The sequence below is a fragment of the Vigna angularis genome, chromosome 6 (genome assembly GCF_016808095.1).
Source record: "Vigna angularis cultivar LongXiaoDou No.4 chromosome 6, ASM1680809v1, whole genome shotgun sequence".
Lineage (NCBI taxonomy): Eukaryota > Viridiplantae > Streptophyta > Magnoliopsida > Fabales > Fabaceae > Vigna > Vigna angularis.
In genome coordinates, this window is record NC_068975.1 from 13,246,646 (window position 1) to 13,264,158 (window position 17,513).

Below are 17,513 nucleotides of genomic sequence, written 5' to 3' on the forward strand. Positions count from 1 at the left end.
AATTTAAGAATCCCCCACCACAACAATGGCAGCAAAAACCCTCTCTATCGGGAAGAAGGATAACGTTGGAGGAGGCAGTTCAACAGTACATACAGATACCTAATTGTCATCACAAAAGCACTCAGGCTGTGGAAGAGTTTGATAGGCCATCACCACAACAATGGCCGCCACCGCAACAATGGCCGCCACCACAACAATGGCAGCAACAACCCTCTCTATTAGAAAGTTTGGATGACACCCTTCAACGATTTTTGAAAACTTCCGACTCTATTCAGAAAAGCATTGAAGCATCATGTAAAAGGATGGAGATGCACCTTCGTTACATTAGTCAGAGATTGAACGTTAAGGTTAATACTGAAGTTAACCCTAAGGAGGAAGGGCAAGCCATTATCACTGAAAGTGACAAGATTTTTGCTGAGAAAAAAATAGGGGGAGATGAGGAAAAGATAGAGAGAAAAGAAAAAGAAGAGTTGAGTGAGAAAGATAAAGATGAAGAAAAAGAAAAAGAAGTGGTTGAGAGAGAAGAGAGAAAGAAAATTTGTGTGAAAATAAAGAAGTTGAAAAGAAAAAGAAAAGGGAAGAAAAAAATAAGAGAAAAGAAAAAGAGAAAATTTAGGGAGAGGAAAAGTAAGAAAAAGAAGATGAGAGGAAAGAAGAAGGAATCATATGAAAAATCCCATCCTCATCTAAAGAAGAATCATAGGAAGGAAAAGAAATTTAAGTGCTTTATGGAAATCTTCAAGAAATTGGAGATTAAAGTTCCTCTGATTGAGACACCGCAACAGGTTCCTGTTTTATCAAATTCCTGAAGAAGTTCAGTAGAAAGAAGAAAAAGAAGAAAGAACATGAGCTTTATTGGGTCAAGCTAGTGACGTTAAAAGAGCGCTTGCTGGGAGGCAACCCAGTGATTTAAGAACTCTTTAATTTTTGGTTTGGTGATGTAATTTTGAACTTTTGGGTATTTTTGTTTTTGTTATAAGTTTTTTACAGGGTTTACATCTACTGATGGATGTTAGGAGGAAGAGTATTGATGACAAATTTATGAACACCGAAAACGGCGCCACAAACTTGTTTAACAATCGGCAAGTGTGACCGAATCGTATCAAGTAATAAACTCGGTAAGACCAAGTATCGTTTTCCCAAAGGACTCACGGCCTAGTTAGTTATCTGATTTGTTGATTATTTAAGACTTGTGAACATTTGATTGTAGGTTTAAATGCAAAAGACAGTAATTAAACATGTATGCATGAATGTGATCAATGGCAAAAAGAGTAAAACAAACACGGAATGAATTATATGGATGAGTATGTTGTTGGGGTTATCAATTTCATCATATCCACTCTCATATACTTTAGGAATTCATCAATCTTTTCATCACTGTTAATTCGACTCTATAAATCACATTGTCGAGAAGGCCTATCTTTAATTACGAGTTCATACAATTCCTAGCATTCCTAGTAATTAGTTCTGAAGTGCAGGAGCTTAAAGGCAACCAATATACTATTGGGAGAAATTCCCCGGATCTAGACTTCCCTGTACGTTCCCATATCGACAAAATCAATGATCATGACAATGAATGAGTTAAACAATGCATGATTTGAGCAAAGAGGAAAAAGCCTAACAATTAATGAAAGAAAGCATGTATCTCAAATGAGATTTTTAAAACAAATTCCATATATGCGAGTTTCACAAGATTACATTGATCCCCCAACAACAATACAAGGTTTAGTTCACCATATTCATGGTGAATCTAGATGAACAATGATGAAAGAATGAAAGATAAAAGCATCGAAAGGTAGAGAGGTAGCCTGAGCATCCAAGATCTTCCTTCCAAGGGGTGGAAAAGAGAGTGTTTGCTTCGTCCCCAGCCAAAGATACAAACCCTAGGAAAACCTAAAGCTTATATACTATTCATAAAATACAGAAAATTAGGCCCAAGCCCAAAATAGTGCCGCTCAGCGGTAAGTGCGCGAGCTCGATTCTTCCCCTCAGCGGCCATTTCACCCCTCAGCGGTGCTAACGTGGGTTTCTGAGTGCCGCTCAGCAGTAAACTGCCGCTGAGCGGTGGTTGCAGCTTCTCCTTTTGCACTTTTTGATGTCTTTTCTGATTCCCTTTCTGTTCTTCTTCACTTCTTTCACCAAATTCACCTTAAAACCTGCATAAAACACTGAAATCAAGCATAAACCTGTCCAGCTCTCTTATTTATGAAAATATAACCAAAAACATGATTTCAAGCTAGTTTCTAAGTGTTAAAGGTTGCTTTTAGTATCAAATTTAAGCATGAAAATAACAGTTTTTCAACTGTTATCAAGTATCTACTGAAGGATACTATGTTTGTACACACCTACTGATGGGTGTTGGTAAGAAAGATTTGCATCTACTGAAGGGTGCTGGAGGATTTTGGGTCAGGCTCGTGACGTTAAACAAGTGCTACCTGGGAGGCAACCCAGTTGATTGATTTTATTTGTATTGTTTGTTTTGATTCTGCTTTAGTTGCATGATAGGGATTGAATGTTTGAGTGATCTAAGACCTTAATTGCAGGGAGCCAGTTAGGGGTATGTTTGAGTCGCATTTAGGTTAAGCTAAGGAGAAGGAGAGCACTTCCCGTAAGTGCCGCTGAGCGGCAAACTACCGCTGAGCGGTAGTGTCGCAGACTGGGCTTAGGTTGCCCCTTAGCAGAACCTGAGCCCATTAGGGTATTTTTATACCCTAAGCTGCGCCTTGGCCTCTCTTTTTAGATTCTTCTCTGCACACACACTCCTGCATACTTTTCCAAGGTTTTCTACAACTTTTCCCTCATCCCTTTTGAGAAAATCTCTTTTCCACTCACTTTCTCACTTATTGTCCATCTAAGTTTGGGGTTGGGAGAGAGCATCATTGATGTGGATGAGGTTTTCAAAGCACTAGAGCAGGATTTGTTTTATCATTCACTTTTATTTTTAGAATAGGGTTTGATGTACTCAATTGGAAACTTTGTCGGATATGATGGTTTGCTTATGATTGTTGTTTGATAAGTAATGCCTGATGATGCTTTGATATTGATTGATGTTGAGATGTGCGCATTACATGCTTATACAGGTGGTTCACAAGATTCGTGAACAAATGCAAGTTATTGTGATTGTGATTGTGATATTAAGCAGGATGTGTATCTCAAATGGGAATGAGCTTATATGTGAGGTTTTAAGCTCCAGAGTTTTTGTGATTGAGTGTTATTACTTTGAAAGCATGAATGACTTTGCCCAGGTTTGCTATGATTGAATTACTTGCTTGTTTGCATTATATGGCCATTTTTTGGTAACCCTTATATTAGCCAAATTGCATGAAATAAGCCACTAAAAAGAGAACACTATGTGTTCTATCATTTGAACCCTTAGCCTTGAACATAAATTTAAAACCCTTGTTGAAAGCTTTACCTTGAGTTAAGTAGAAAATATTTTGTGGTATTGACAAATGTTCAAGTTTGAGGTTGTTGGAAAATAAAAAGGGAAACTGAAAGTATTGAGCTAAGAGCTAAGAATTAAGTATAGAAAAAGAGAAAGAGAAAGAAAAGAAAAAGCAAAGCTCAATGCAAAGGAAAGTTGGGAAAAGTAAGAATGATTGTGTTTATATGATTCTCTTAACTCAAGGGTTTTGTGATCTAGAAAAACCAATTTTTTTGTTAGCCCAGCCACATTATAAGCCATTGAAAAAGTCCTTGTGATGATGCATGCTTGTGAATTTATTTGATTGTGGTTAAATGAAAGGCAAAGTCAATTCATGTGACATTGTGATAGTAGAGCGAATGAGTGATTACCTCTTATACACTTGAATTTGAGTGAAACACTTTACTTAGTGAGGAAATATTCCATGAGAGAACAATAATTTTCTTGAATTTTACACCTTGTATGAAAGATGTTCTCTCTTTGTGATAGTTGTTCTAGACTTGGTTGACTGTTAAGCACCCTTCTCACCATGAGAAGTTGACAATCATCCGCAAACACTTCCTCTTCTTTTTCTGTTTCACTCTCACTATCACTAGGGGATTCACTTTCACTGCTATAGATGTCCTTTCCTTTTAAAAGAATGGTTCTCTTAGTAGGACATTGAGCAACTATATGACCCCTACCTAAACATTTGAAACACTTTATGTCACTTGTGCGAGTGTGTGAAGAGGACTCTTTGTTTGGTTTTTCAACTATTTTGCCTAGAGGTTTGAGGGGTTCTTTTGCTTTATTAAATTTCTTCTCAAAGAGAGATTGAAATCTTTTGGCAGAAATTTTCCGCAGATTTTGTTGTTCTACTTTTATACACATTTGAACAAGTTCATTCAAATCTCTATAAGGTAGAAGTTCAACTTTATCCCTTATGTCCAAATTCAACCCACTCAAAAATCTAGCTAAAGTAGTTTCCTCTGCCTCTGTGATTCCTTCTCTCATTATGTATAGGTCCATCTATTGTCTATATCCTTCAACAGACATAGACTTTTGTTGCAACCTTTGGAGCTTATCCATAAGTTCCCTCTTATAGTAAGAAGGAATGTGCCTTTTCTTGAGAGTAGTTGTGAGTTCATTCCAATATTTGATGGGAGGAAGTTGTTGTCTCATTCTTTCTTTGACTAGGACAGTCCACCAATACATTGCATACCCTTGAAAACTAAGGGTAGCAAGAGAGACTTTTCTTTCCTCCGATACTTGTTGACAGGCAAAAATTTGCTCTACTTTCATTTCCCAGTCAAGGTAAGCCTCAATGTTATATTTTCCATGAAAATGAGGCAATACAACATTGACTTCCTTAGGAGGAGGAGGAGAATTTTCATAGTCACGCCTATGCCTTCTCGAGGAAGAAGGATAGTAATCTCCTACTCTTAAGTTTTCTTGTTCACTTTGGGATTCTCCACTCATACTTCTCTCCCTATATTGGATTTTTTCATCTCTTAACATTTTCAACTCATTGTTGACCATGGCATTGTGCAGTTCTCTTTGAATCTTTTCTTGCCCTATTTTCCTTTCAATCTGAGTGAGTTGATTGACAAGAGTTTGAAAACAAATTTGATCTTTAAGCTCCTCATTAATTCTAGGGGAGTGTCTTCCAGACATTTTATGAATTTAGGAATTTTCTTGAGATAAAGACTAAGAGAGTTCACTTGAGGACAATATTCCAGGTAAGAGAGGTGGACCTTGTAGGTCACTTAAGTACCAAGTCTTGCCTTGCCAAATATATCCTTAGTTACTTACTAAAATTCCTTAAATCAAAATCACTTCTAAATCCACCAAATATATGGAGACACAAACAAACACAAAGAACGAAAAACCTTAAACTCTAAAACCGGACTCTAAGGCTTCCTATGCGAACTTGCAAAATTTAAAAGAATTTAAAGGTGAGGTCTCCTAGGTGAGGCTTAGAAATTTTGAATCTAAGACACACTCACCGTCTACCAATTTTAAAGTGATGAGACTTTAAGTCAAGTTAGCAAATGAGGGAAGAACACTTATGAGCTCCTCCACCTCACTTGCTTGAAATGGCCAACTTACAAGAATGGAAAAGAAATTCAAAAAGCAATACAATGGAAACAACAACAAAATTTGGGAAGAACACAAAGGTAGTTTAATGTGGCAGCTTTGGTTGCTCTCAAACAAGTAATGAATCAGAAGTTATTCATGCAAATCTTTCAGCTGTAGAGTGAAATATGCTGCTGTTGCAGCAACCAGATTTTATGCAGACCAGTGAAGAACGTGGTTCTGCTGCACCAAAAATCAGCCCCAATGTTGATCTTTCCTTGCTCCAATCCACTCCCTAAGATGCTACCAGTGTTGTGGAACGTTTTGAGATAGTTCTGCACCCAACAGAGAGCTCATACAAACAACCAATAATCAATTATTAAGCCAGAAAATCAACACTGCTGCTGCCAAAAAACTGTTAAACCAGAATGCACAACTGTAGTTTTATCAAACAGCTTATGTGCAGGATTTTCAAAAGACTTAAATCAATTAATCGGTTTCCAATGAATGGTGGTTCTCAAAATGAACTCAGGAAAGGATCTAGAGTGGATTTGAAAAGTAAGAAACAAAGATAAGTTGCAGCCGTGATCAATTCGAGACTAAATTTAAACTAGGCAAAGTGTTTGACAAAATGCCTAGCAGAAGGCTGAAAAGTGTGCATCAGAGTTTTCAAATTTGCTTGGTACAGGTTCAAACAACTTTTTATAATGTAGTTTATGTTAAGATTTGAAGTGTGCACTTCTTTTAATTAAATTGAACCAAGTTTTTGCTACCAATCTAACACTGAATCTGATGCATTAATCATAAAAAATACTGAATTACAAAATCTGCAACTTATATCAGAAAAAGTGTTGAAAATTGGTGGTTTAGATGGTCAATTTGCACAAACGTGTTTGGACTTTCAATTTAATGGTTTGAGCAACTGTAGTTTACCAAATATGACTTGTGCAAGCTGCCAGCAGAGGTTAAATGCTATCAAATCAAAATTTCACTAGTTTAGTTGCTTTTTAACACCAAATTTGACCAATTCACCAACCAAACTTCAGCAGAGGATTCAAACAAAATTGTAACAACTTTTATGACTCCAGGACAGCAAATTAAACTTGAACAAGACTCTAGAAATGCAATTAAGAGATGTCCATAAGGGAATTCTAAACTGGACAGATTCAAAAATCAGAAAAAATGGCTCAAACAATGATGATTGCAGTTCGGTCAAGCTTCTTAACAAGGATTTCCAGATTCTACAGAATGGTGCATCCAGTTTTTATTGTCTTAGACAATACAATGTTTATATGGTATGCACACAACGCAGTCCAAGAATTCACACCCAACCAGAAAGCAAATTTCCACACGGTGTAGTTCAGAAAATTTAAAACAGATTCAAAAAACTACATCAATTGGCACTGCACTGTGATGGAATTCAAGATGCACTTGAGCTCTTTAATCATTGCTCATCTGATGTGCTTCTATTGAAAAACACATCCAGTTTCACAGATTTATCCAGGCACCAAAATTACTCAGGATTTTTGACAAAATTCAAGCAAATCACATGACTGGACAAAACAATGCAGATTTAAAAAAATTAAAAGACTCAAATCAATGAATTGATCCAATTAAAATGATGAACACTAAAGCAATTAAAAGCTGGAACAAACGAATCAACACAATGGAATCTACTGGAATTGAAAAACTTAAGGAAACAGTGCACAAATTCAAGAAAAACACGAAGGAAGTGTTGATGACAGTATGGAAGGGGAAGAACACCTAGTTGGAGCGTGATGTAGAACCAGGCTCCGATACCACTTGATGAGGTTGCTCCAGCAAGAGTGACAGGTTGAATGCAGCGGAACATGGAATCCAGAGATGGCAGCGGAGATGCAGGGTGAAAATCAGTGGTGTAAGTGATGGTTGCAAAGCTGTTTGGGAGGTGGAGAGCTAGCTCAGGCGGCCTTCCACTGGAAGGAAGCTAGATGGAGAAGGGAAGCTCATTGGGATGACTTTTGGACAGAGTTTTAGGTGCTGCAAATGCATCAGCAGAGTAAAAATCAATATTCTCAAAAGTGTTTTTACAAAGGTAGCTGCCATGATTTTATAGGCTAATCATGGAGCTGCAGCGAGGAAATGATGTACAGAGAATGATGGATCAGCTGCCATGTGACCCATGTGTAAACTATGAAGGCCTTCTAGAAAGGCTTATTAAAAATGTGTTAAAAACCAAATCAGCACGTGGTCTATGGGTGTTGATGTTGCTATAGTGTGCTTAGCAAAGAGTGGTGGTGCAGCTAGCAACTTGGACATTCATATGGATAGATTTGCCTCTTCTTGGATTCTTCTAGCCATACTTCTAGTAATGGGTCCCTGTCTTAAGTCATCAAACGGCGCAAAAACCTTGTTAACCATCGGTAAGTGTACCGAATGGTATCAAGTAATAATGAAATGGTAAGACCAAGTATCGTTTCTCAAAGGACTCACGGCCTAAACAGTTATGTGATTTGTTGATTAAATTGGACTTGTAAATATGAATGCATGTGGTGATCAATTGGATTGAAAGAAGCAAAAGTGATTGATGTAAAATATGAATGATTATGTTGTTGGGGTTTCCGATTCATCCTATCCACTCTCATGTATTCAAGAATTCATCTTTCTTCATTAATGTTAATGCCACTTTCTAATTTACCTTAAACCCATTGTCTCGGTGAAGAAAGCCTACTCCTAATCACTAGTTTACAATGTCTTGTCTCCCTAGCAATTATTCATGCATTACATTCGCACAGAAGCTTAAAGGCAACCAATCCTCTTATCCCTATATCTAGGTAATATTGCTCTTGGGAGGATTTCCTCAGTTCTAGATGTACCTATAAGTGTCCATATAGATAACATCAATGATAATGCAATTGAATGAGTTAAAGAAAGCATGCATAGAGTATATAAGAAAAACCCTAACAATTAATGAAAGAAAGCATATAAATTAAAGAATCAATTCAATACATGAGAGTTTCAAAGCATTACATCGGTTCCCCAACAACAATGAAAGTTTAGTTCACCATAGAGATGGTGAAACTAGATGAAAAACAATGAAAGAATGAAAGATAGAACCCTAGAAGTTGAAGAATAGAGCTTGAGCATCCAAAACCCTCCTCCAAGGGGTGAAGAAAATGTGATTTCGTCTCTTTCTGTCCAAAGATACTAACCCTAGGTCGACTAAAACCTTGTATAGTTTCCTAAAAATTACAGAAAATAGGCCCAAGCCCAAATAAATGGCGCTCAACGGTAAGTGCAGGTCTTCAGAATTGACTCTCAGTTGCAGTTTTGGCCCTCAGTGGTGACTGCGGGACTTTAGAATGCCACTCAGCGGTAAAATTGGCGCTCAGCACTAACTGCGGCTCTTCTTTTGTGCACTTTCTCTTCCTTTTCTAAGTCCAACTCCTTACTACTTCAACTTCTTTCATCTAATTCATCTTAATTCCTGTGAAAACAAGGAAAACCAAGCATAAAACCCATCCAACTATCTTATTTCCAAAACTTAACAAAAAGCATGATTCCAAGCTAATTTCTAAGTCATAAAGGTTGTCATTAAAGTCAAAATTAAGTATAAAAATAACAGTTTTTCAACTATTATCACCAGCTCTTGTTGAGACTTTTCAGAATCTTTATGTTGATCTTCTCTTTATCAAACACTTTGCCAAGAGCCATGAGATGATTTACTATATGTGTAAATCTTTTTTGCACTTCATAAATCATCTCACCCGCTTTCATCATGAATAATTCATATCTTGTACAAGGGAGTTTTTCGTGGCCCATTTCACTTCGTTTATGCCTTCATGCGTCACCTCAAGAACCTCCTACATTTCCTTGGAAGTCTTGCATTGGGAAGTCCTGGAAAACTCATCCATATTCAGTGTAGAAGCAATTACATTCCTAGCCTTAACATCATACTACGCTTTACGGTTCACATCTTGAGTCCACTCTGAAATGTTTTCCAAAACAGATTTTCCATTCACATTTTGAGTGGGCTCATATGGACCGTTTAGAGTTTCATCCTAAACTCCTTTATCCAAGGATTCAAGAAAAATTTGCATCCTTATTTTCCAAAATGAATAGTTTTCTCTAGAAAATAGTAGTGGTCTATTTGTGGATGCACCTTCATCAAAGGTTTGAAAATTGAAATCCATTTTCAGGATCAATCGATTAAACAAAAATAGTAATTGATTAGTTTTTCAAATATTTTATGAAAACTAGCTCTGGTGCCAATTCTTAAAATAGAATGGCTCAATTTCTCACACCAAGAGGGGGGAGGGTGAATTGGTGAAGTGTAAAAACAAAAGCTTTTAAAATCTTTTTCACAAAAACTGATGCCTTTAAACTTTTCTTGAATTGCAAGGTAAAAGATTTTCAATGCAGCGGAAACTTAATTGAATGAGTACAAAAACTAATCGATTGAATAAAAGAGAGTAAGGATCAGAAAATTCAAACTCTGAGTTTTTACACTGGTTCGACCAAGCCTACATCTAGTGTCCTTCCAACCACAGGAAGCAAATGAACTATAAAGATCAAGGTTTTTACAATAAGAATTTTATAGAGAGCTCACGTCAAAAATATAAAACACGTCTCTAACCCTCTAATCTAATATAGGCAATCAACAATAAGACCAGCAGCAAGAATCCCCTCTTCTGCCGTCTAACCCCTTTGAGGCACCCTCAAAATCAAGAACACACACGTTCTTCTTCCTGTAGTCACAACAGGGAACTCAAACCAATCTTCACAAGATTACAAAATCTGATCATGCAGTTACACCTAAGTGTGTAGATTTGATCAACCTTTGAAACACAATAGTCTTGCTCTTCAAGAATTCACAAGTTGTTGATAACCATGGTCATCCTTGTTTCTTGGAGATTTTCCTCTCTTTCTATAAGATCACACTTTTTGTAAATGATATGAGAAATGTTAGAATCACCAAAAGTTCTTACAGAATTCAAATTTGCGTTAATTTATAGTATAGCACATATCAGACACATTTTAATCGATTGAGCTGCTAACATAATCGAATATAAAAATCAGTTATAACAAAATTAGCAGTAGTCAAACAAATAATTGAATGTACAATTAATGTAATGGACTTGCAATAAATGCTTGGTCAACATATTTAAAAATATGACCGTTATATCAGTTGTGACAAGAATTTAACAGTTTTCAAAACTTAACAAACTTAATCGAATACAAGAAGCATACAATCGATTAAGTAAAAACACTTCGAACAATTTTTGAAAACTTTTCTCTTCAAAATATCTCACAGCACACTTGAAAAGAGTTTATGCAAACCCATGAGTTTTAATCGATTCACCCCATAATGTAATCGACTTAAAACTGTTGTTTTGCCACAAATTTAATGTTCAACCATGGTGCTTGTGATTTTTCTTTTCCCGAAAACATATGTTATGAATACACATATAAAATCACATATTTCACATAGTGATATGTAATGAACAACACAAACATAACTCAAACATGTTCTCAGATATGCATTAACAGATTTAACACATTAAAGAAAAGCATATGACATGTAGACACAGAATATACATGTGTTATTAGTTAAGTGTTTTCATCGTAAAAAACTCAGATATTACTAAGATTGTGGGTTACGCTAAACATGTGCTCCCCCTATCAACAATCTCAACACTGCTTTATTCATTATGATTTTTGTTTTCATTTTAGAGGTTAGGGTTTTCGTTTCTGGGTTGCAATTCAAATTAGAATAATTTGCGTTTTGTAGGTTGTGTTATACGTTTCCAGTTCTGTTTACACTGCTTGACAATGAATTCAATTCTGTTTTGGAGCTTTAATTTCATTTTTATGGCAGGTTAATTGTTCTGGGTTGGTAATTGGTCAAACTGCATTGTCTCCATGAGATTAATTTGTTGTCATTGTGCTTCTAACCTTGCATAGTTTTAATCTGTTTTGGGCTTTTCAAATTCGGTATACGCTTAGTTGCCTAATTCGTGTGTGCAAAATTGTTTAATCGTCGCAATCGCGTTTGCTTAATTCGTGGTTTTGAAAACACAATCAATCTTTGCTTAGTTGGTTGATTGGTGTTAGATTAAGGTGAAGAGAGCGTATAATTAGTTGTAATCAGGGATTGGAATCATTGTAGGGAAGCCAATAACCAACCTGTCTTAATCATTGTCTTAATTCGAGTCTTTGTTAATTAGTGAAATTGTCCACATAACCACCTCCACCACATGTTTGATCTAGTTCTTAAATCATATTTTGTCTTCGAGAGATGACCTAGGAGTCACTTCCTAGTTTACTACACTTTAATTGGATATTAATTTGATTTGGCTATGGCCTTGATCTATTGCTTCACAGGCCATCACTAGGTCTATTAGGCAACAATTTCTTCAGCCTTGGGCATCATGGGGAGTAATCCCAACAGAGAACATGGAACTGTTCTAGCAGAGATTTAAGGTAAAACATCGTGTTACTTAATCATATTTTATTCATTTCAAATAGGAATTTCATCTGCTTTATTTTAACATTATGTATTGTAACTGCAAAAAGTGCAGTGGATAATTGAGCATGAAGCTCAAATTAAGAAAAACTTTCACATGAAAGTATCTCACCAACTGTTAGAAATGTTTAGAGATGCAAGGATCACAAGACAACTATGGAATTCATTGTTGGCACATTAGAATTCGCCACAGTACCACACTAAATGTGCTACCGCCTAGAGAAATAGGGCTTCAGAAAAAGGTGGTGTACTGCATACTAGAGGATCAATCACTACACATGAGCATGCAATTCGTGTGGTAAAAATCTTCATTCATTTCTTATCATAACTCTATAACATCATGTACTTTGAAATTAATATATATGTCATTTGTATGTTTTAAAATGTTATAGGCAACGGAGCTTGGACGGGTTGTTCATGTTGATGAGGTATTTACACAAACTCATATTCTCAAGGGGACTAACACATATGTTGATGAGAGGTCTCGCAAGACCATTGTAAGTAAATTTTTTAACAACATTCTATTTTGTACTCCTTTTTTTTGTTTCACACTTTTAAATTCATGTTATTGACGTTTTCTAACAAATTTAATAGGAAGATTTTTCTTCGAGATTGACACAGGCGAGATTAGAGGTGGGATCTGCTCCTGATAATGACTCTAGAGTAGATGCTGACGATGACATGATCAAGACCCAATGTTGGGTTGAGGTCGTCGGGGGGAAGAAGAAAGGACAACTGTGTGGGGTAGGACAACTTGCCTCCAATTACAGTGCTGGAAGAGGAGGGATATTGAAACATCAACCATCTACATCCAGCACATTTGACCATAACAATGTCGTTAGTATAGAGGCTTATGATTCATTTCTAGCTAGATTTGACAATCTTGAAAATCTAGTCAGGACATTGATACCTCAGTAAGGACAGTCCGCCCCATCATCATCCCAATAGCCACGCCCACCTCAGTAGCCTTCCCAGACCACACCTTTGCAAAAAGAAGATCATGATGATTCTGATGATTACAATGATTATTAGACATTTAGCAACTTTTGAAAACATTGAAGTTAGCTTTTTTTTTTCAAACTTTGTTTTGCCATTAGGAACTTTTGAAGACCATTGAACTTAGAATTATATTTCAAAACATTGAAGTTAGCTTTTTTATTTTCAAACTTTGTTCTGCATTTAGGAACTTTTGAAGACCATTGAACTTGGAATTATATTTCAAAACATTGAAGTAATCTTGATGAATATTGAATGATTGCATTTGATGAATTGCCTGGATGAATTGGCTGGCTGAATTGATGTTTGGATTATTCATTGTTATTGATTGCTTATTTGCAGGTTTCCTTTCATCATTGGGTATAACGCACAAAACAACCTGTTAGGTATAATGCACAAAACAACCTGCACTGGAAAATGGTATGTACGTTACGGACGACCTTACCGACAGTTAGAGCTCGTCGGTAATGCAAACATAGGCTTCACATTACCGACTGCTCTGCCCCTCGGTAACTACCAACGACCTAAAGTCGTTGCTAATGCTATCCAATTTCGACGTGCATTACCGAGGGTTTTTTTCCCTCGGTAATACCAACGACTTTTAGGCCTTCGGTATTACCCAAGGCTTCCGGGTCGTCGGTAATACAGAAGGCCAAAAAGCCATCAATAATGTTTCCGATAATAATATTACTGATGATTTTTTTATCGTCGCCCGTATGTTAATAAGTGGTAATTACTGACGACTTTTTGCCATTATCCAAGGATTTCGGCCGTGGATAAATCCCTTCTTCATGCATGGAAAAATGTGAGAGTGCTTTTGTTTAGTGTTTTGGTGCATTTATGTTGAGTGATGCTCACGACAATGAATGGTGATAGTTTTTATGTATACTTTAGAGCATGGCCATGAAAGAGAGATTGGTTTCTTTTGTGAGTATTAATTAGTGTGGGTCGTGACTTTAAAGAGAGATAGGAAAACTTCCTCTATGTTTTGCTACATGATTTTAAGTATGTGCATGAGATTTGTGTTAAATTAGTGGGACTTGCGAGTTTAATAGTTAGGAAGACAGAGGTAACATCCTAGTGCTTATGTGGGCCACCCCTTTGTTTATTACATGAAGTGTGTGGTTACCTTTTTTATAGCAACATGACATTTAGAAAAGATGGGGTGTGCCTAATATAGAGTCAAATGGTTAAGTTTTAGTTTTACATTGGTGGTGTTAATATTTAAGGGAGAACTGTTTTGGAAATGATGATATGGGAGAATTAATTTGTGAGCAAGGTAGCTAGATAATATGGTTCGAGTGTTGATGACTTTTTTGATTGTGGATGCAGAAAAGAGGTTATCTTTGGTCGTGGATGCAAGAAGAGGATGAGTTTGAGTGGTGATGACTCTTTCGGTTGTGGATGTGGAAAAAAGATTCACTTCAACCATGGATGCGAGAAAAGGATCAGTTTAAGTGTTGATAACTCTTTCGACCATGGATGCAGAAAATGGGTTCTCTTCGACTGTGGATGCAGGATGAGCATAGGGCTGGTGCTAGGAATGGCAAAAAAATTTGTGGATAAAGGTATCCACGGATAAAATCCGCAACGGGTAGTTACTACCTGCGAATATTTCTTACCTGCGGGTAACGGGTAGCAGGTATTAAAATACTCGCGAATATTTTCTAAGCGGGTACCCGTGCGGGTAGAGGTCGGGTTGCGGGTAGGCACTATCCGTGCTTGAGCCGACCCGACCCATTGTCATCCCTAACTGGTGCTCCATGGCAAGGCGACTCAAACTTGTTGGTTCTAATGAACAAGTAGTATGGTAGGGTACGAGAGATAAACCACTAGGTTTGTGATGATGATTTATGACAGTATTTAAGTTGTTAGTGTGTGTTATTGGGTTTATTATTGTAATAAATGTTTATCATTTGTGAGTTATGTTATTTTGTTTATGATTGAACCTCAATTAGCTCACCCTTATGTTTGTGATTGTGGTTTTCACCTACGATGATCGTTTATATGAAAATAGATGATCATGCAGATAGTTTGGATGTTGTATCACTACAAGAAAATTGCGTTTTACATACAAATTATTATATACGGATTTAGATCCATATGTAATGAATAATTTATATACGGATCTTTTATACAGATTTATAATTAATTAAAAAAAAAGTTAAGTTATTTAAGATGCACATCTTAAAGGTCGCGAACCCTATTTTCTTCTTCCTCAATCGCGTTGCAACCATTTCTCATTTGGAGAAAGTGTTGAGCCACTCAACCTCCTTCAATTCAACCACCGAACCTATTCTTCTTTCTCTTTCACTACAACCCTCACTGAATTAGTGTTCTGGCCGTGGTTCTCTCTCGTCGATCCCTTCTTCCCTTTTAGTGGAGCCTTGGTTCTCTCTCGTTGAGCTTTCGTAGGTCGTGCACTGGAACCCTAATTTTCCCTCATTCGAACCATCATTGTGCATCATTGGTACCATAGTTAATTGGTAAGTAATGTTTAATTCTGTTTGAGCTAAATTTTTTAATTGCAAAAACCCTAATCCTCTTTTTCTTTTCTGTTGGGCACAAAGTTGGTGTGCGAAGTGATTCGCATATATGGGAGCCTTGCCATTTTCATGGTGAAGCTTTTCGGTAGAAGACCTGAGAAGCGTTCAAAATGGGATACTCTACCTATCCCATGGTTCTGGTTCAAGTCCCAATGTACAACGAAAGAGAGGTAGCACAACAGATTATCTTTCTCCATCTATTTTCACTCACTCGTCTTTGACGTGCGTTTTTTCATATTTCTGAATGCAGGTTTATCAGCTCTCAATCGGTGCCGCTTGTGGGCTTTCTTCATGTATTTATTCTTAACCTCTACAGGTTAATGCTGTTGAAGTTTTTATGAGGGATGTTAAAACAAGTGATGAGGCTTGTTATCTAGCACTCAAGGTATCCAAATCCAATATGCATCGTGAGTTTTGGGGTTTTTAAGAAAACTATGGCTATCGCTATGAGGGTGATCATACTCGAGCCTTACTTCCTTGTGAGGTGCGTTTCTAGTTTTGTTCATTTTCATGTTTTTGTTATTCTAATAAATTAATTATGAACTTGTTAACTAAAGCTACATGTTAGTGAATTAAAACATTAGTTAATGATAATGCATTGACAGTGTAAAATAGTTTTCTAGTCTTTTGATTCATTGCAGAGTGAAGGAGAAAACATGAAGGCCGTGTGGAGTCCTGATGCCAAATTAATTGTTATTCTTGTAAGTTTACTAGTCTTTTGATACATTATAAGATATATTCTATGAATGACCAACTTTACATTCTAAGTAGAAATCTTCAAGTCATATTCATCTTCCTTATACATCTATATTTTCCATTTGCAGACATCTACCTTCTTTCTTCATAGTTTCAAAGTCCAGTTCTCATATAAAAGAATACATACTGGTGGTAGACAACCCTTTGCTTTCTACCTAGCTATAATTTCTCTTCTGCTTACAGAGCAAGTTCCTTTTGCAATAAAGGATTTGTATGTGTGAGTTTCCTTCTTATTTTAATTTTATAATTTTCTTCATCTATATGACATGAATCAATTTGATTAAATAAAACTATTAAACTACTACTAGTATGGATTGTGGAATGTGAATTGAATAGGATTTTTTCTTAGTAATTAAAATTATATATCGTCCATTTTATGAAACCAGCAAAGGTATGTTAATTAGTTTGTGATAGTTCAAATAGAGTGTAATGTCTCACTATGAGTGTAGGTATTTGTAAATAAAAAGTAGAAGAAGTATTATCTTAAGGTCCGAAGAATATGCCACTTGTAAAAGTCTGTATGCATTTGATTGTTAAATTCCAATGAAGTAACTATTGGTATCTATGGTAAGTGTACATGAGCTTCCATTTGTATCTTAGTATAGTTTTTGTGTGTTTTTTTCTCCCATGTGGTTCCAAACATGGCGTTTGAAGTAGGTTTTATTTTTTTTTCTATTCATCTAACGTGAATGTTTTTAAACATGCAAGTTTAAAGTCAAACCAAACACATGCTACAAGAACACTTAACGTGCCAAGTGAACTTTTGTATAAGATAAGATCAAGCTTTAACAGAAAGATTATCGAAATGTCACGTTTTATGTTTCAAGAACTAAATTAGTGTAAAGTAAAAATATATATCAGCACCTAAAACTTAGAAGTTTCTCTCATCTGATACAACTTTTTCTTTTAATATTTCATTAAAAATTGATAGATTTTTGACATGTGATTGATAGAGTTTATAAATAAAACCTAGTCACAAAACTCTTTGTGAGTGAACAAATATTACTCATAGATATAGTTTGACATGTTAGTGATGCCTCTTTCTCCTTGAAATCTTTCATTCCTAATCATGAAATACATATATGTTAGCTACTGTTCTGATTGACCCTTACACTATCATAATGTCAGGTTCCATAGTCTAACCACATTCTTTGATAGAATTGAATTCTATCTTATTTATAATAATTTACTTGGATATTTGAGGTAATCCTTGCTAATAATTAAATGCAAC